This window comes from Carettochelys insculpta, chromosome 1, assembly GCF_033958435.1.
Source record: "Carettochelys insculpta isolate YL-2023 chromosome 1, ASM3395843v1, whole genome shotgun sequence".
In the NCBI taxonomy this organism is placed as follows: domain Eukaryota; kingdom Metazoa; phylum Chordata; order Testudines; family Carettochelyidae; genus Carettochelys; species Carettochelys insculpta.
In genome coordinates this window covers 55,335,067-55,351,365 of record NC_134137.1, presented here as the reverse complement: position 1 = coordinate 55,351,365, position 16,299 = coordinate 55,335,067, and the positions used below count along the sequence as shown (strand labels likewise).

At 40.2% G+C, this 16,299-nt stretch overlaps 1 protein-coding gene across 8 annotated transcripts in view; it reads right to left on the bottom strand.

Annotated features, from left to right (window-relative positions):
• NBEA (neurobeachin) overlaps positions 1–16,299 on the bottom strand; it is a 776,083-nt gene that overhangs the window by 370,761 nt on the left and 389,023 nt on the right. The gene's annotated exons all lie outside the window — the stretch shown is intronic.

The following is a 16,299-nucleotide window of genomic DNA, read 5'->3' as shown; positions in this document are numbered from 1 at the left end:
CCAACTCCTGAGGTCTCTTCCAGCCCTAAGATTCTATGATTGACACATAAGCTCCATTATTTGTACGGGATAGAAGGCTGACTTGTCCTCGTTCATTGACTGGCTCAGATATCTGAAAAGGAATTGGCTCCTGATCACACTGATATCCAAATGGCGTATGGATTCAATTCATACCAGCCACACATCCATGCAGGGACATACTTGCATATCTACTTTCCTTAAAAATGCAGTTATCATTGCCATGCATTAAGTAAATACTCACAAGGCTGAAGACAGGACAAAGGTCAGTACACTAAATTGATAAAAACATCCCGGAAAGAGACCTGCGATAAAACATTAGGAAAGAGGACAAGGCATCACAAAGAATGGATCACAGCAGAAACTCTGAGAAAAAAGTGAAGGAATGAAAGACAAGAAATGCAGCAGTCAACAACAGCAAAACAAGAGCAGCTAAGGTGGAAGCTCAGAGCAGGTACTTTCAAAATATTTTTTAAAAGAAGGGGCTCTTTTGAAATGTCCAGCAAAATGTCTACACACAAAAAGCTTTCTTTGTAAATTAAATCGAAAGAGTGCAGTGCTCCTTTTGAAAGTGCTTTTCCACTCCTGTTTCAAGCATAGTGCCCTCTTTGGAAAGCTTCTTTTGAAAGAAAATGTGTGTGGACACTCCGCAGGCCCTTTTTTGGGGAAAAAAAAAAAAGCAGTCCTCACGGCAGCTGATTTTTTGACCCCGGCCCATTCTTTTGACAGAGTGGGGGCTGTGTGCGTGCTCTCTTTTGAAAGAGCAGATCACCCCTTTGTTTCTCTTTTTTTGTGTGCAGACGCGCTCTTTCAAAACAAGTGCTTTTGGAAGAGTTTTTTTGGAAGGACTTCTGAAAGATCACTGTAGTGTAAATGTAGCCAGGCTGTATTCAGAAGCCAAGAGAGAAGTTAAAAAGGTCGTAAAATGGGACAAGAAGAAAGTTGTGAAAAACCTGCAGGACTTAGAAACTTGAAAGAGATGTATGATGTCATATGGAAGCTAGCTGGGTCACGGCATATATTGGATCAGCCAGTAGAGGATAAAGAGGGGCATAAGTGAGCAGCTCAGTAGATGAAAGGAACACCCTGAAGAGCTACTGAACCCCCTTGCCCAATTGAAACCTCCAGAGTTACCACCTGCAAATGTACTTCTGTAAATTAATAGCTGCAGACCTCCAAAAGATGAAATCAGAAAAGCCACCACCCAGGTGAAAAGAAGAAAAGCATCTGGTTTGGACAACATCCCCACAGAAGAAATCAAGGCAGATAGTGAGATATCAGTCAGCATGTTGCATAATCTAGTTGGGAAAATTTGGGACACTGAGGAGATCCCACAAGACTGGAAACATGCCTACTTACCAAGCCTCCAAAGAAAGGCAACCTGAAGGAATGCAAAAACTGGAGGGGCATCACTTTACTGTCTATTCCAAGAAGTGTTTAACAGTATTCGGTTAGAGAGAATGAAGACGGAAACTGATAGACAGCGCAGGGAAGAACAGGCTGGCTTCTGAAGTGAAAGATCTTGTATTAACCAAACAGCAACTCTCAGAGTGATCATAGAACAGTCATTTGAGTGGAATTCCTCCCATATGTAACCTTCATAGACTTTAAAAAAACCTTCAACAGAGTTGATAGACACACTTCGTGGAAACTGCTGCAACACCGTGGCATCCTATCCAATATTATTCACCCGATTCATTCAATGTATGAACCCCCAAAATGTCAAGTTGTTCACAACAGTGTCTTGTCTACCTATTTGGATTCAGAAACCTCCAAAGAAACAACAGGACAGAGAAACTGAGAATGGAAATGTAGACAAATTCCAGTTTCATAGTCAGATATTCCAGTTTACAATATTTAATCTATTTTTCTTTATTAAATTTGTCTCTCCAGATGCACAGTATTGGAAATTAGTCAGCATTAATTTCCCCTAATTGGTTTGAGGAGTATCATTTAAATAAGGACACCAAAATTGTTTTGCTGACATATAAAGCAGACATATAAATGACCTTGTGCCTCCAGACAATCTGTAAAAAAAAAAAAGCATTGAATAGTGTCCTGTATATTCTGAATATGGAAAATTTTTAAATACATTCAACTATCTTTTTTGAGAAATGCTGACACGATATTATTTTCCCTGTGGACCTGTCCTCATGTACCAAAAAATGATAAGACTTGGGAAAAACCAGAAAAACAGAGTGTGCTCTGTACAGAATTAGAGTAGAATGACCCCTCCTTCAGAAATACAAAATAGAAGTGGAAATGGAGCTCCACAACTTTTCAGGGCAAAAACCCCGACATTTTTTTTGGCTGCAGATGTGTGCATATGTTGGGCACAGTGGAAAGATTTTCCCCTCGGTAATTCCTGCCACAACTACATGAGCATCCTTTAGTGCCCTTTATACAAGTATAAAGGGTTGTGTTGCTCTAACTCCCACCAATTCGTTCCTATCAGAAAGACTCCGACAGAAAGGGGAAGGAAGGAATGTCATAGGCTGGCAAGTGCGGGGCATCTCAAACAACAATAGTTATAGAAAAGTATGTGACTGTTTTTCTTTGAGTGACAGAACATGTCCATTTTAGAAGACTCACAAGCAGCTGAAACTGGAGCGGGGCTCAGTTTGAAATCTCTTCTCAGGCAAGAAAGTTCTAGCTTTTACAGAGTCCAGGCCTGCCCTGATGATTTCTATTCTTTGAACAGTCATCAGGATAGATTTATCTGAATTGATTAGGAACACAAGGATATAGAAAATAGACTGAACAGAGTCAACGCTGGAATATATCTGAGACCGGGATCTGCCTCTCACTGCTCAGCTGTCCATTTAAGGGAACATATGGATTCTCAAACTTTGCAGAAATATTGTTAATACACCAATGCATTTCATGAATATGCAAGAGGTCACTGGCAGGCTCAATGGCAACACTATGAACTGGGTGTGGGCTCACTTGATCGTGAATCTGAGAATCATTTTGTGGGGAACAGGCACATAAAAATGAGTATCCTTTAAAGTTGAAAGCAGTATACCAATCCCCAAGTACTACAGAAGGGGACACAGACACTAGAATAAGTGTTCCAAATTCTACTTTTTTTTTCGGGTTGTTGCTTCTCAGAAGCCAGGTAGAGAGCTTGTCACAGCACTCCCTAAGCAACCCCTGCCTTCTACATCTTAGTCAGGTACATATCATAAAGCCCAGTTAACAGGCTGAGAATTTTGTTTACTGCCCATGACTTGTCCATTACTTTTTCTAAGAATACTCATGATTAATACTTAGCCTTAATTATACACAATCACACGCGAGCTGCCTGTAGAATCTGTAACATTTGACCTTAATATACAAAGAATACTGAAGCCAGAAACAAAGCACATAGAATGTACCTCTACCTAGCCATAAAGGAAACTGAGTGTCTGGAGCCTAGACGAATAGGGAATGTATTTCTCTCAAAGAAGACTCCAGCCAAGTTTAGGCATGTGTATTTTTCTACGGAAGATAATGTCTGCTCAACCAGGCATAAAGAAAAACATATATGTAAGGTGTCACTAATCCAAAAGTTGAGGTGCAAAGCCAAATATAATATCCATTTGATGAAGAAAGATATTTTAATTAATACTCAATATAAAAACAACAAGAATACAATAATTTTATGTAAAAATATTTCCCTGTTCATAATGCCCCTCTATGTGCACGGAATTAAATACTTTCATTCTTGCACAGCCCAAAGCAATACCTTTCAAACTAAGCCTAGTAGTCTGTTCTTCACCTGACTAGCTGCCCTTCTTCACACTTGTTTGTTACCAGAGAGCAGAGGTTCCCATTGAGGCCATAGGAAGAGCATTTGATCACCATACTGTAACAACACCTAATTTGAAAAGTATCAGAGAGGTAGCTGTGTTAGTCTGTATCTTCAAAAACACAAAGAAGTCCTGTGTCACCTTACAGACTAACAGATATTTTGGAGCATAAGCTTTCGTGGGCAAAGACCTACTTCGTCAGATGCATAAGATGAAGTGGGTCTTTGCCCACGAAAGCTTATGTTCCAAAATATGTTAGTCTATAAGGTGCCACAGGATTTCTTGTTGTTTCTGATCATTTAACTTGTGATTTTTCTGTACTTCTTTCATTCAAAGAACATTCAACTGCAATTCTATGTCTTTGGTTCACTCAAGGCAGCTGACTGGGGGCAAAGGAAGCAGTTGTTGGGTGGGGGGAAGGGAGTGATTGCTCCTATCACAGCAGCAGCAGGGGCCAGATCCCCACGTGGCACAGTCCGGGCAGTGCTGAAGGCTGGCTGGAAGAGGCTAGCCCCTTCTGCCTGAGGCCGTATCTCTTCCAGGGGCCACGGAGCTCAGCACCCCCCACACCCCCATTCAGGGCTTAGGAAAGTGTTGCCAGCCCTGGATACACTAAACATCAAAACAAAGGAAGCACTTATAATGATAGAAAACAGCATACACCTAAAGGAGACAGTTTATGTTTCATCTTGGCCCAAAAAGAGACAACATAATTTGAAGCTCTCTCATGAATCGGAAAAGCTACCTTTTTACTCTCCTTCACAACTTGAAAGGCTATTATGGAAGATATTATTTTTCATCAGTGCACAGTCTTTCACAGCCACAGCAGTTAGCTATATAGTGCTACAGAATAGCCATTACTTCATGGAAGCTTTTTCCTCCATCCATCTTAATGGTAGTCATCTGAGTTTCAATCAGGAAAGATAGCCAATTCAATTTTGTTCCCAATGGACACACTTCACCTCACAGCTAGCTGCTTTTCTTTTCTGACAGGCTTCAGTCAATTCATTTTCAAAGATTTCTGGCTTAGTAGCTTAGCATCAAAGTATGCCATTGAAGATGCTTTTTGAGGTCCTCCAAATAAATTCCCTTCATCTCCGTTGAGCATACCTCAACCCTGAATATAAGTCATTTACTATACACAAAATTATAAAATGTAGTGCATGGTGCAGACACACACTAAAATACACTGACATTATTCAACCCAAAGTCAAGTACTTGTCAAAAATTCTTGCACTCAAATAAATAAATAAATAAATAATAAAAATAAAAACAGAAACCTAACCAGCTCCACTTTAAAATGTATTTTTATGTCAACAATCATCATGAGGAAAAGCAATCATGCTTTCATTTATTTTATTACTATTTATATTATGAGTTGGGTGAAACCTTATTAAGAATTATGCATTAAATTCACAAGCTCTGTAAAATGTGCAACAGTGGCTGACAGTGACTCCAACATATTGTTGCTTTTATTAGACCAGACACACTAAAAATGCTAGTGAACAAGGAATGCAAAATCTGCCCACCTATATGGTCTCAAGGAGCATCGATGACTGGACAAGGTCTCTCATCCAAAAATAGGGAAAATTGGATATGAAGATTGGGTCTCTGGCATTAAAGCAAGAAGTCTGGGCAGCTGAAATAGATTGGGCCGAAGGAAATTAATTTCTGCTTATTTTTCTGCTGATCTCCACCCTTGGAACAAACTTGATTTTTGGTAAATCTTTAAAGGGGAGTCTACTCATCACAAAATGATTTTTTCCCTAGAAGTCAGGGTAATGGATTTAGAAGAAGACACACAAAAAACAAGCACACATTAACTAACAAACAAATAAACAAACAAACAAACTGTTCCCTTTCAAATCTGAGAGGTGCAAGAAGAGGAAAAGTAACAAACTTAAATTAATAAATACACATGAAAGAAAACAACTAAATTGATTACTGTTGGAAATTATCACTAAAAACACAATTGGCACACATGTATTGGTATAGTATACATAAATTAGTTTTAAAATGGGTTGTATATAGTTTCAAATTCATGAATAGTGTGCATATTCTTGGGTCTCTTTTTCTGGTTCTCCCAATAATCCAAACAATTATGTAATTTGTTACATAGTAGTGTTTTAGGATATCCCAGCAATACTGAATGTATAAGACATATTTATGGCAAAAGCAATTTATTCCTGAAGCTGCAACTATCATTAGATTCTGATGTTCATCTATGTCATTGAACTACCCGCAGGGAGCTTTATGGGAATACTCTCATGTCAAGGTCATAGGATTAAGTGAACAGTGATGACAGTAAACAAGCCTTTTCTGTATATTCTAAAGGGTTTTACTGAGTTACTTAAAATACCATAAACATAAGTAGCCTTCTATCTCTACAATGCATCCATGACAGATGACTTCAAGATACAGCACTCCTGGGCAATGGAGCTTTACAACCTAAACAGGAGCCTTTACTATTGACAAAAGATATCAATGTACTCAAGATCACAAATGTCAAGGAACGACTGGGTCTAAATCATCCTTAGACATTTTCTGTGCATGCACGTGCAAATGTTTGCTTATATTATAAGACACTTTGTGAACAGATAATTCTACAAGAGACAAAAAAGAGAGCTTATACAGTTTAGAACAACTGAAATAATTGAATCTGAACCTGGACACAAATCTATACAAACCCGTCTAAATAATAATAATACTTGCATACTGCAGTATCTTCTGACCTAATATGTGTAAGTATTCTACTGATTGGAAGGATTTAATATCAGTATTCTTCAGATGTACGACAAAAAGTAGTACAGCCATTTTGTAAAAGAGGAAATTGGCATAAATAAGTAAAACTGCCTGCTTAACATCATATGAAATCTGAGACAGAGATGGGAATCCCCTGAATCATAGTCCTGTGTTCCTACATTAAATAAATAAATAAATAACGAAAATGAACCTGGCTAAGCTTATCCTCTTAACTTTATTCCCTTTTATAAAAATGAAAAGCACAGCAAGTGACCTCAAGATATTTTGGAGGAATCACAATTAGACAATAATAATTACAAAAATGTTTCAAATGAAAAAAAAAATATCTGGGGACATTTCTATACAGGCCACTTCCTTCGGAAGTGGCATGCTAAAAGATGGAGCGAAATATGCTAATGAGGCATGGATGCAAATTTCCCATGCCTCATTAGCATAACATCACATGTTTTGAAGTCTGGAAGACCTTTCTTCCACAGTCCAAAACGCTGTGTAGAAGCGCGACCCTGGGGAGGGAGCTTCCCAAAGGAAGTCTTCCTTCCGGAGGCCCCTTCTTCCCAAAAATTCATCAGCTCAGTCTCATTTCCACTACAGACTGACATTTGTAAGTACAGAGAACCCCAAAAAAAATTGTAATAAAACCTGACAAATTAAATATGTAGGACTGAAGCAGGGGGATGAGGGACAGGGGTATAGTAATTGTCCTGTCAGATTATCACGAGAATATCTGGCACCTCATTTGCATATTCTGCTTTTGAAAGAGAAAACGTGGTGTACATGAGGCTCTTTCAAAAATAAACCCCATCTTCAAAAGAACTCTTCTTCCTGAAACAAAATAGAAAGAAGTGTTTTTTCAAAAATGGATTTATTTTTGAAAGTGCCCCATCTACAGTGCTTTTTTTCTCTCAAAAGAAACTCTTTAGAAAGGAGAATATGCAAATGAGGTACCACATATGTAAATCTGCACCTGATTTGCATTTTCAATTACCCTCACTTGCATGCCTCTTTTGAAAGAGGAATGCAAGTGTAGACACAGCCCCTATAGCTTATCTCGAAACAGGCTCTATTCACTCTCTTAAAAGTACTTACACTGAAATAGATATTTTGAAATAGGCATTATTCCTTTTGGAATGAGCTTTACCTATTTTGAAATAAGGTGACTGCATTTCAGAATTATTTTGAAGTACTGGTTGCATTGTGTATGGCTGTTATTCTGAAACAACTTTGCTGTATAGACATACCCTTTTGAATACTTTACATCAGCTTTCTTAAAGGCAGAAGATTGTCCTCTACCCCAAACATTATTTCCATTGCCATGGAGAAGTTGTAATCTCTGGTTAGTTACTGGTTTCAGAAAGGACATAAGCATTCACTCCTCAATCATAAGCTAACCTCAATAGGAAGTATGGGACAATTGCCTGAGTATTATAATTGTCCACGACATGGTTTCTGGCACCTTAGCAGCTGATGGAGCTACTGGTCACAATCATGAGATGGGACACTGGACTTGAGAAACCCCTGATTCAACACCATATAGCTATGTTTTAGGAGAAGGGGGTTCTGTGGCATTGAAGTAACCAAAAGGATGTATATGATAAGCTTTTAGAAATTTGTCTTACAAGTACACTTGCTTCTACAGTAAGTAAGCAAGGGCCCAGAGTGAAAGTTGGGTTGACGTTCCACATGTTGTCTGAAAGTACAAGCCTTCAAAGGGATATTGGAGATTATCTAAGAATGACACCCAGCTTTGCATTACATTGAATGCACCATTCTTGTCCCCAGAAGGAATTTCAGCAGGTATATTTTCAGAGTCTCACTCAAAGGATGAAACTGCTGCCAGCAATGCTAGCTACTAGGTATAACTGGCTTCTGAAGATGTCTCAGGAAATTATGGATACAATGACATTTTGGACTTTGGCTAATCTTTACTTTCATGATAAAACTACAGAAAGAGGAATCTCTGCTTTAATCTCTCATGAAGAATTCTCTGCATTAGGATCAAGAGCTCCTCTTGAGGCTTCTCTGCAATCTCAAGTATCAGTGTCTCTGATATTTTTCCCCCAGTAGTCCTTCAACAGCAAGTATGGATGCAGAAGATATCCCTCTACGATCAGTGGTTACCATTCAATGAGTGTAACGTGGCTTCCTTGTAGTCCCCGAATTAGAAATCATTGTTGTTACAAATTACATCATGGGTTTGACCAGAATAGAGGCATTGATGTTTCACTCCAAGCAAGGATCATACCTCTAGACAATGAACTATTTGATTGCCAATAAGTTGGCTTTCCTTAGTAAATATATGAAAGAATTTTGTCTGAAATCCCACAGACGAAACTTTAAAATTGCTAATTAGTATGTCACTAGTCCTGTGAACTATGTGGTCTTGTCGAAGGAAGTCCTCTTCTGAAAGTGTGTCATGTCTCTGACTGCTGGAGCTACTGCTGAATCAATCTGAGGCTGCCAAAATAGATGGTATTTCTTTGTTTTATATTAAAATGTTGATGCTTACACATGGTTTACACATGTTCTTATTTGAATCTTATGACATCCTTAAAGGAGGCATCAATGGGAAAACACATACCTACCAGTACTTGAAGAAGAAAATATTTTATTAATAACATGTTCTTTACAAGCAACTGAATGGTATCTTGTCCTGGGAAAGTCCTGCAGGTGGTGCAGGATTTTGTTTGTGTTACTTCTTCCGTGGCTTTTTGGGGGGAGTAGTGCACTAATCTGCTTGGCATGGGGACCACACAAGAGAGGAGAGATATTGCAACACACACCTTGGTCACAAAAATAGCTTGCTAGATGCCTGACTACATACTCTCTCAAGCTGTCTAGTACTTAAGTGGGACAAGTAAATACCTCTCAGGGTTTTATTCCAGAAATCAGGATGATTTTGAACATAGAAAAGGATTTTTTATTTTGTGCCTTGTAACTGCATGAAGATGCAACTTCATAGAGAGTGAAATCCTCAAATGCCTCTCTTCTGATCACAGACTGCCTGACATGTACCTATAGTTTTAATATGGAGTCAACCTGTAGAGTGATGACAGGTAGCGAGAGAGAGAGACTCAGTCCAACTTTTTATAGTCTGAGCCCCCTTCCCTATTAGAGCAAGATTTTATGGGTGATGACCAGAAGACATAATTTCCATTCAGGTGCATTCTGAAATCTGAGTCCCCTTCCTTGGCAGAGAGGGTGTCCTTGGGCTGAAAGGCATACCAAGGCATACCAACTCAATTTTGAATAGACAGAAACCTGAGACCAGGTTGTGGAGGAGGAAGTGGCTTCTCTGCATACACAGACATGCCACAAAATTAGGAGAAAGGTGGTAAGCATGATATCCACCCATATGAGAGAAAAGGAGAGCTGCTCCAGCAAAAACTCCTTGGGGGAATGGGGTAGGTAAGGTAAAGGAGAAGAAGTTTAATTCTGATTTTCACACCACTTGTTCATTAACTATACTAATTACTGCTTTGCAAAGGACACACTTGCTTCTGACCCTTGGGATTCCCTGGGATTTGCAGAGCTCATCCTAGGCATCATGAGAATCCCGACTTATAATGAGAGGAAGGGAAGCTGTGTAGGAACCCTGCTTCTCAATCTAAGAAGCAGAGGACCCATCATCAGGATTTTTCTCCCTCCAGCCCATGTCTGTTGCAGGACGTACCACCTGAGTTGGCTGGATAGTTTCCTCCTCATCAATAGAAGCTCCCCATTTGGTATTTTGGTGTTGAAGTCTTAGCCTCTTGGTGCAGGAAGAGACCCAACATGCCAGTATGACTCTGAGCCCTGAGCCCTAGCATCGCAAGGCTTGGCTGGCTTGCACATCACAGAATCATAGGGCTCAAAGGGACCTCAGGAAATCATCAAGTCCAGCCCCCTGCTTCAAGCAGGATCAACCCCAACTGAGTCATCACAGCCAGGACCTTGTCAAGCCAGGATTTAAAAAACTCTAGGGATAGAAAGGCATGTCATAGTTCATCATCACTAAAACCAGAGGAAGCAGGTCTTGAGGGGAGGGTATGCATGACAACGAAATATCCAGGTAGTTTAAACCACCATGCTGCTATTTATCCAGTCTGGGGAAAAGGGGTGGTGGTGGTGGTGGATTATATGATACAACTATACAGAAGTTAATTGAAAAAAAGACAGGAAGACAGAGCTAGAGAAAGAAGGGGAGGAAGAGAGAGGCTGAGAAAGCAGGAGAAGATTCCAATGAGTAGGGGAAAGCAAATGAGTTTTTGGGTGCCAAGAGAAAGAAAGCTGACTTGAGAGGCTGAACAGCCCTAGTATTGCATTGAAGATAGATTCCACAAATATATTGATTCTTTTTTAAATTTCTGTAATTGTTTTCTGGTTGCATTATTTAACTGTGGCCTTTAAGGAGGCACATTCTGAAGCTAGGGATGACTGTAAAATCAGCCTCTTGCCAAGGATGTTTTACTCCCATAGCTCCGAAGTGGAGGAGGTAATGTGGCCCTCAACACAGAATAAGTTTGACCATCCTGCCTCTTAGGATTAATTAACCTCTTCTATATGTGAGAGAGTTTGTCTGTCTGTGAATACATCTGTCTGTTCAAGAACTCATCTTAAATGAGAAGAGCTAGCATCATCAAACCTGCTATAGAGCCCCATCTTATCATAATTTAAAGCAATGTAAGAATTTGGTTGGGCCCGGAAAATGGAATGGCTTCTCATAAAATGGAAAGGGACGGCTCTGCTTTATAAGGAGCACATTGGGCCAGCAAAGCATATGGGATGGAAAGCAGGGACCATTATACTGCATAATGATGAAGTGGGGGGCAGTAAAGGATCAGAGATGGGAACAGGACAGTTATAACCCCCATTGGGGCATGGGTGGAATTCACCTGTTTCCTAGCTGGGGGAGGACACATTCCTCCCCCAGCTGTGTCTGCTGGAGCTGCAGCAGTCATGGAGAGGAGCTTCTCTCACGACCCCAAGATGCTGCAGTGAGAGAGGGCTGGGATGTCCTTTTCCCCTGGGACAGCCTACAAAATGAATCCCTCATCTTCAGCCCCATCCTACAGGAATGATTTAAATGAAGATAAAAACAAAAATTAACTGAGTTAAGGAACCAAGCAATACCAGGTAAATCTTCTAGAGATTAACATATTTCTAGTGTCCAAAGCTACGTCTACATGTGAAGCCTACATCGAAGTAGCTTATTTCGATGTAGCGACATCGAAATAGGCTATTTCGATGAATAACGTCTACACGTCCTCCAGGGCTGGCAACGTCGACGTTCAACATCGACTTTGCGCAGCACCACATCGAAATAGGCGCTGCGAGGGAACGTCTACACGCCAAAGTAGCACACATCGAAATAAGGGTGCCAGGAATAGCTGCAGACAGGGTCACAGGGCGGACTCAACAGCAAGCCGCTCCCTTAAAGGGCCTCTCCCAGACACAGCTGCACCAAACAACACAAGATCCACAGAGCCGACAACTGGTTGCAGACCCTGTGCATGCAGCATGGATCCCCAGCTGCCGCAGCAGCAGCCACAAGCCCTGGGCTAAGGGCTGCTGCACACAGTGACCATAGAGCCCCGCAGGGCCTGGAGAGAGCGCGTCTCTCAACTCCTCAGCTGATGGCCACCATGGCGGACCCCGCTATTTCGATGTTGCGGGACGTGGATCGTCTACACGTGCCCTACTTCGACGTTCAACTTTGAAGTAGGGCACTATTCCCATCCCCTCATGGGGTTAGCGGCTTCGACGTCTCGCCACCTAACGTCGATATTAACATCGAAATAGCGCCCAACACGTGTAGTCGTGACGGGCGCTATTTCGAAGTTAGTGCCGCTACTTCGAAGTAGCGTGCACGTGTAGACACGGCTCAAGATTACCAAAGGGGGTGTAAACCAAAACAAACAAACCAACCAACCAAGTTTACATCCATTTTGTATCTATGGCTTAGTAAAGTCTGTTACATCTAGGCAGAGTCAGCTTCTAACAATTGATTTTAAAAGGATCAAACTGAACCTCTATTTCTTCCCAAATGGCTACTGCCTGATTAAGGAACATTCCCCCCTCCCCGCCTCCTCCGTGAACAAACTGTTAATTTCACAATGCCTGTGATGGATGTATGCATCTGATGAAGTGAGTCTTTGCCCACAAAAACTTATGCTCCAATATATGTTAGTCTATAAGGTACCACAGAACTTCTCATTGTTTTTGTGGATACAGACTAACACAGCTGCCCCTCTGACACTTGTGGATATTTCATCAACATTTAGGCTGTGAGTTGAAACAAGACTTCCTCATATGTTCTGGATCATCCATGATAACCATACTGAAAGCCAAATTAACCCCAACTGAAGAAAATTAACTTTTTAAAGACACAAGTACAAGGTACAATACAACAATGAACAGATTAGTTTTATACTAGTGTTTTGTAGAAGGAAAATTTAAACAACAAACCAACACTATTTATTCATGGCCTTCCTATACTTTACTATTGATGCAGTGGAGTTTGTAAATATACCAGCACAGAAAGAAACAAAATAATTTTTTCTGACAATGAAAAGAAATCTATCTGTGAAGTGGAAAAAAGATAAAATTGACAGTTAACTATTACTTACAGCCTTTAAGAGGCTATAAATACAACTTAAAACAAGAAACAATGGGCTTAAATTGCAGCAGGGAAGGTTTAGGCTGAACTTCAGGAAAACTACCTATCAGAGCAGGTAAACCCTGGAATAAATGACCTGGAGAGGTTGTGGAATCTCCGTTATTGCACTTCCTTACCTATCTAGATACCAAACCTTTTGGATCTCTGTGATGTTACTGGATTTTTACAATAAGTACAGAACCATTTCTTTAACCACTGTATTAAGTTTGCACCAAATCTTGTGCCAAGTGGGCCAAGTGAGGTGTCTACTGAAAGATGGTGAGTTAGTGAGTATGTTTATGCTATTAATATATCTGAACCATCTTTGTATGTAAAGTTATATATATTGGCTCTATACCTGTATTAAAACTGTTTTAGAGCTAAGGATTCACAATGGAAGGTGTGATCACCTGCCCAGCCAGGTGACATAGGCTGAACAAAGGAAGAGAGATTGAGACGTCGAATCCAGACTGACTGAGAGATGCTGTCTAACCCAACAGCCGATAGCAGAATGCCACAACAGGCAACCACGTGACCCTCCACTGCCTACACAAAGATGAAAGGGTTTTTCCCTCTACATGGGAAGTCTATAAAGATGCCCCTGACGGTGACCATTTTATTCTTCAGTTCTCATGAACTAAGACTGTGTGTAATAGGGAGAGAGGGACATCCCCCAAAAAGATGTATTTTCAGAGACTGTCAAGAATATCCTTACACCATCAGCTGTAACCTGCATCAATAGCTTTAATTGAGGTACATAATTTATCACTAACAATTTTTCCCTCTCACCCTGTTCTTTCTTCCTTTATCATTAAATTCTGAAGGATTGACACAGTGTGCTGTTTTGGATAAGGTCTAAGCATATATTGACCTGAGAATGCGGCTGGACTGTTTGGAGCCTGTAAGAATCTGTGTGGATTTGGTGAAATAGGTTTTCATAACCTCTCCCCCGAGTAAGGAGGGTTACTGATTTGGACATTCGGAGCAGCTGGAGAATCTGAGTTTGCTTGTTTGCTTGTGCTGGCCAGTGGAGCTCACAGAGATATTTTTCGTGCCTTGCATGGTGTCAAGTATCAGAGGGGTAGCCTTGTTAGTCTGGATCTGTAACAGTAACGAAGGGTCCTGTGGCACCTTATAGACTAACAGAAAAGTTTTGAGCATGAGCTTTCGTGAGCACAGACTCACTTCATCAGATGCATCTGATGCATCAGATGCATCTGATGAAGTGAGTCTGTGCTCACGAAAGCTCTTGCTCAAAACTTTTCTGTTAGTCTATAAGGTGCCACAGGACCCTTCGTTGCTGTTAGAGATATTTTTGTGGCTGGCTTGGTTTGCCTTATTGAGAAGGAAATTCCAGCCTGGGCTGTGAGTGGCGGCCCAGTTTTACAATCTCAGATGAGTTTTATTGCATGGCCTGGCTACTTTCACATGCTCCTATTTGGCCCAATTGGCTACATCCCTATCTATAATGTCAGGACCGCTTTGAAATTAAGGAAAACTTCAGGAAGTAAGTTTTTTATTGTGGGAAGAACTTTTGTAGTTAGAAATGCTACTTTGACCACACAAGTCTGGACATCCTATATACTATACTATGTTACTTAATAACCCCCTGAGAAGTCTCTAGTAACTATGTGTTAGGAATTACTTGGCATGCCAGATAACCATAGCTTCATCCCTTGCTATGATGTAAAGGGTTATGGGGAGTTCTATGCCCCTGTGGTCACTACACCAGCATTGGTAGTGGAACATTTCTCTTTATCTGCTGCCACACTGGACAGCATCAATCCACTCCTGCTCCTCCAGTGACTAGTATGTATTTGAGGAAGGGGCAGTGGCCCTTACCTGGAAATCATAGATCTCCAATCACTTCCCAGAAGAAAAGGGTGTCTTGGCTTGTGGAGACGTTGGCTTATATCTGTGCAAACAGTATCAGTTCAGAAGTGTAACCACATCAGTTTGAGCTGGTGTTCTTCACAGAACAAAACAGCATTGATATCCATCCCATTTTGAGTTCATGGGTCTAGGTAAATACTTCTCATATACTTAGCTTTAGCCAGGGATATTACATAGAATGGCCAAACTGCATCAGATCAATGATCTATCCAACCATTATTTCTCTCAGCTAACAATGGTTATTGCCAGAAGCTTCAGAGAGAATGAACAGAACAAAACAATTTATTGAGTGAACCATCCTGAAGTACAGTTCAAGCTACTGAAAGCCTGAGATTTAGAGACTCACAGTATGGTGGTGTGTTTGACCATATTGGCTATATAGCCATTCATGATATTATCCTGCTTAAACTTATCTATTTTTTAAAACCAAGTTATACTTTTGAGTTTCACATCATGTCAGGTTGACCGTCCACTGTATGAAGTATTTGCTTCTGTTTGTTTAAAAAGTAATTTCATTGGGTGACCTTTGGTTCTTGTGTTACATGAAGGGGTACATAACACTTCTCTACTTAAGTTCTTCACAACATTCATGATTTTATAAACTGCTAGAATATTCCAGAAAACATTTTTTCCCAAGTTGAACAATCCCAATTTTTTAAATCTCTCTGCAAATGGAAATTGTTCCATACCTGTAATCATTTATATTGCCTTTCACAATACCTTTTCCAATTAAATTACATATTTTGGGGTTGGGGCAATGAGAAGTGCATGCAGTATTCAAAGTGTGGGCACATGATTAATTCATATAATAATGTTATAATTTAGTCTTTTTATCTATCATTTCCTAGTGATTCTTCACATTGTTAACTTTTTTGATTACCACTTTGCATTCAGCAGATGTTCTAACAGAACTATCCATAATGCATTTAAGATCTCTTTCTCGAGTTGTAACATCTAATTTGAATCCCCATCATTTTGTATGTATAACTGGGATTATTCTTCCCATGTGATTTTTTCAACAGTGAGCTTCATCTACCATTTTGTTGCCTAAACATGCAGTTTTGTGAGCTCCCTTTGTAATACTTTGCAGTTAGGTTTGGACTTAACTCTTCCATGATTTTGTATTATCTGAAATCTCTGCCACCTGTTTACTCCAATCACGTTTAGAATCATGCCACCTTCCCAAGTAAATATATCTGA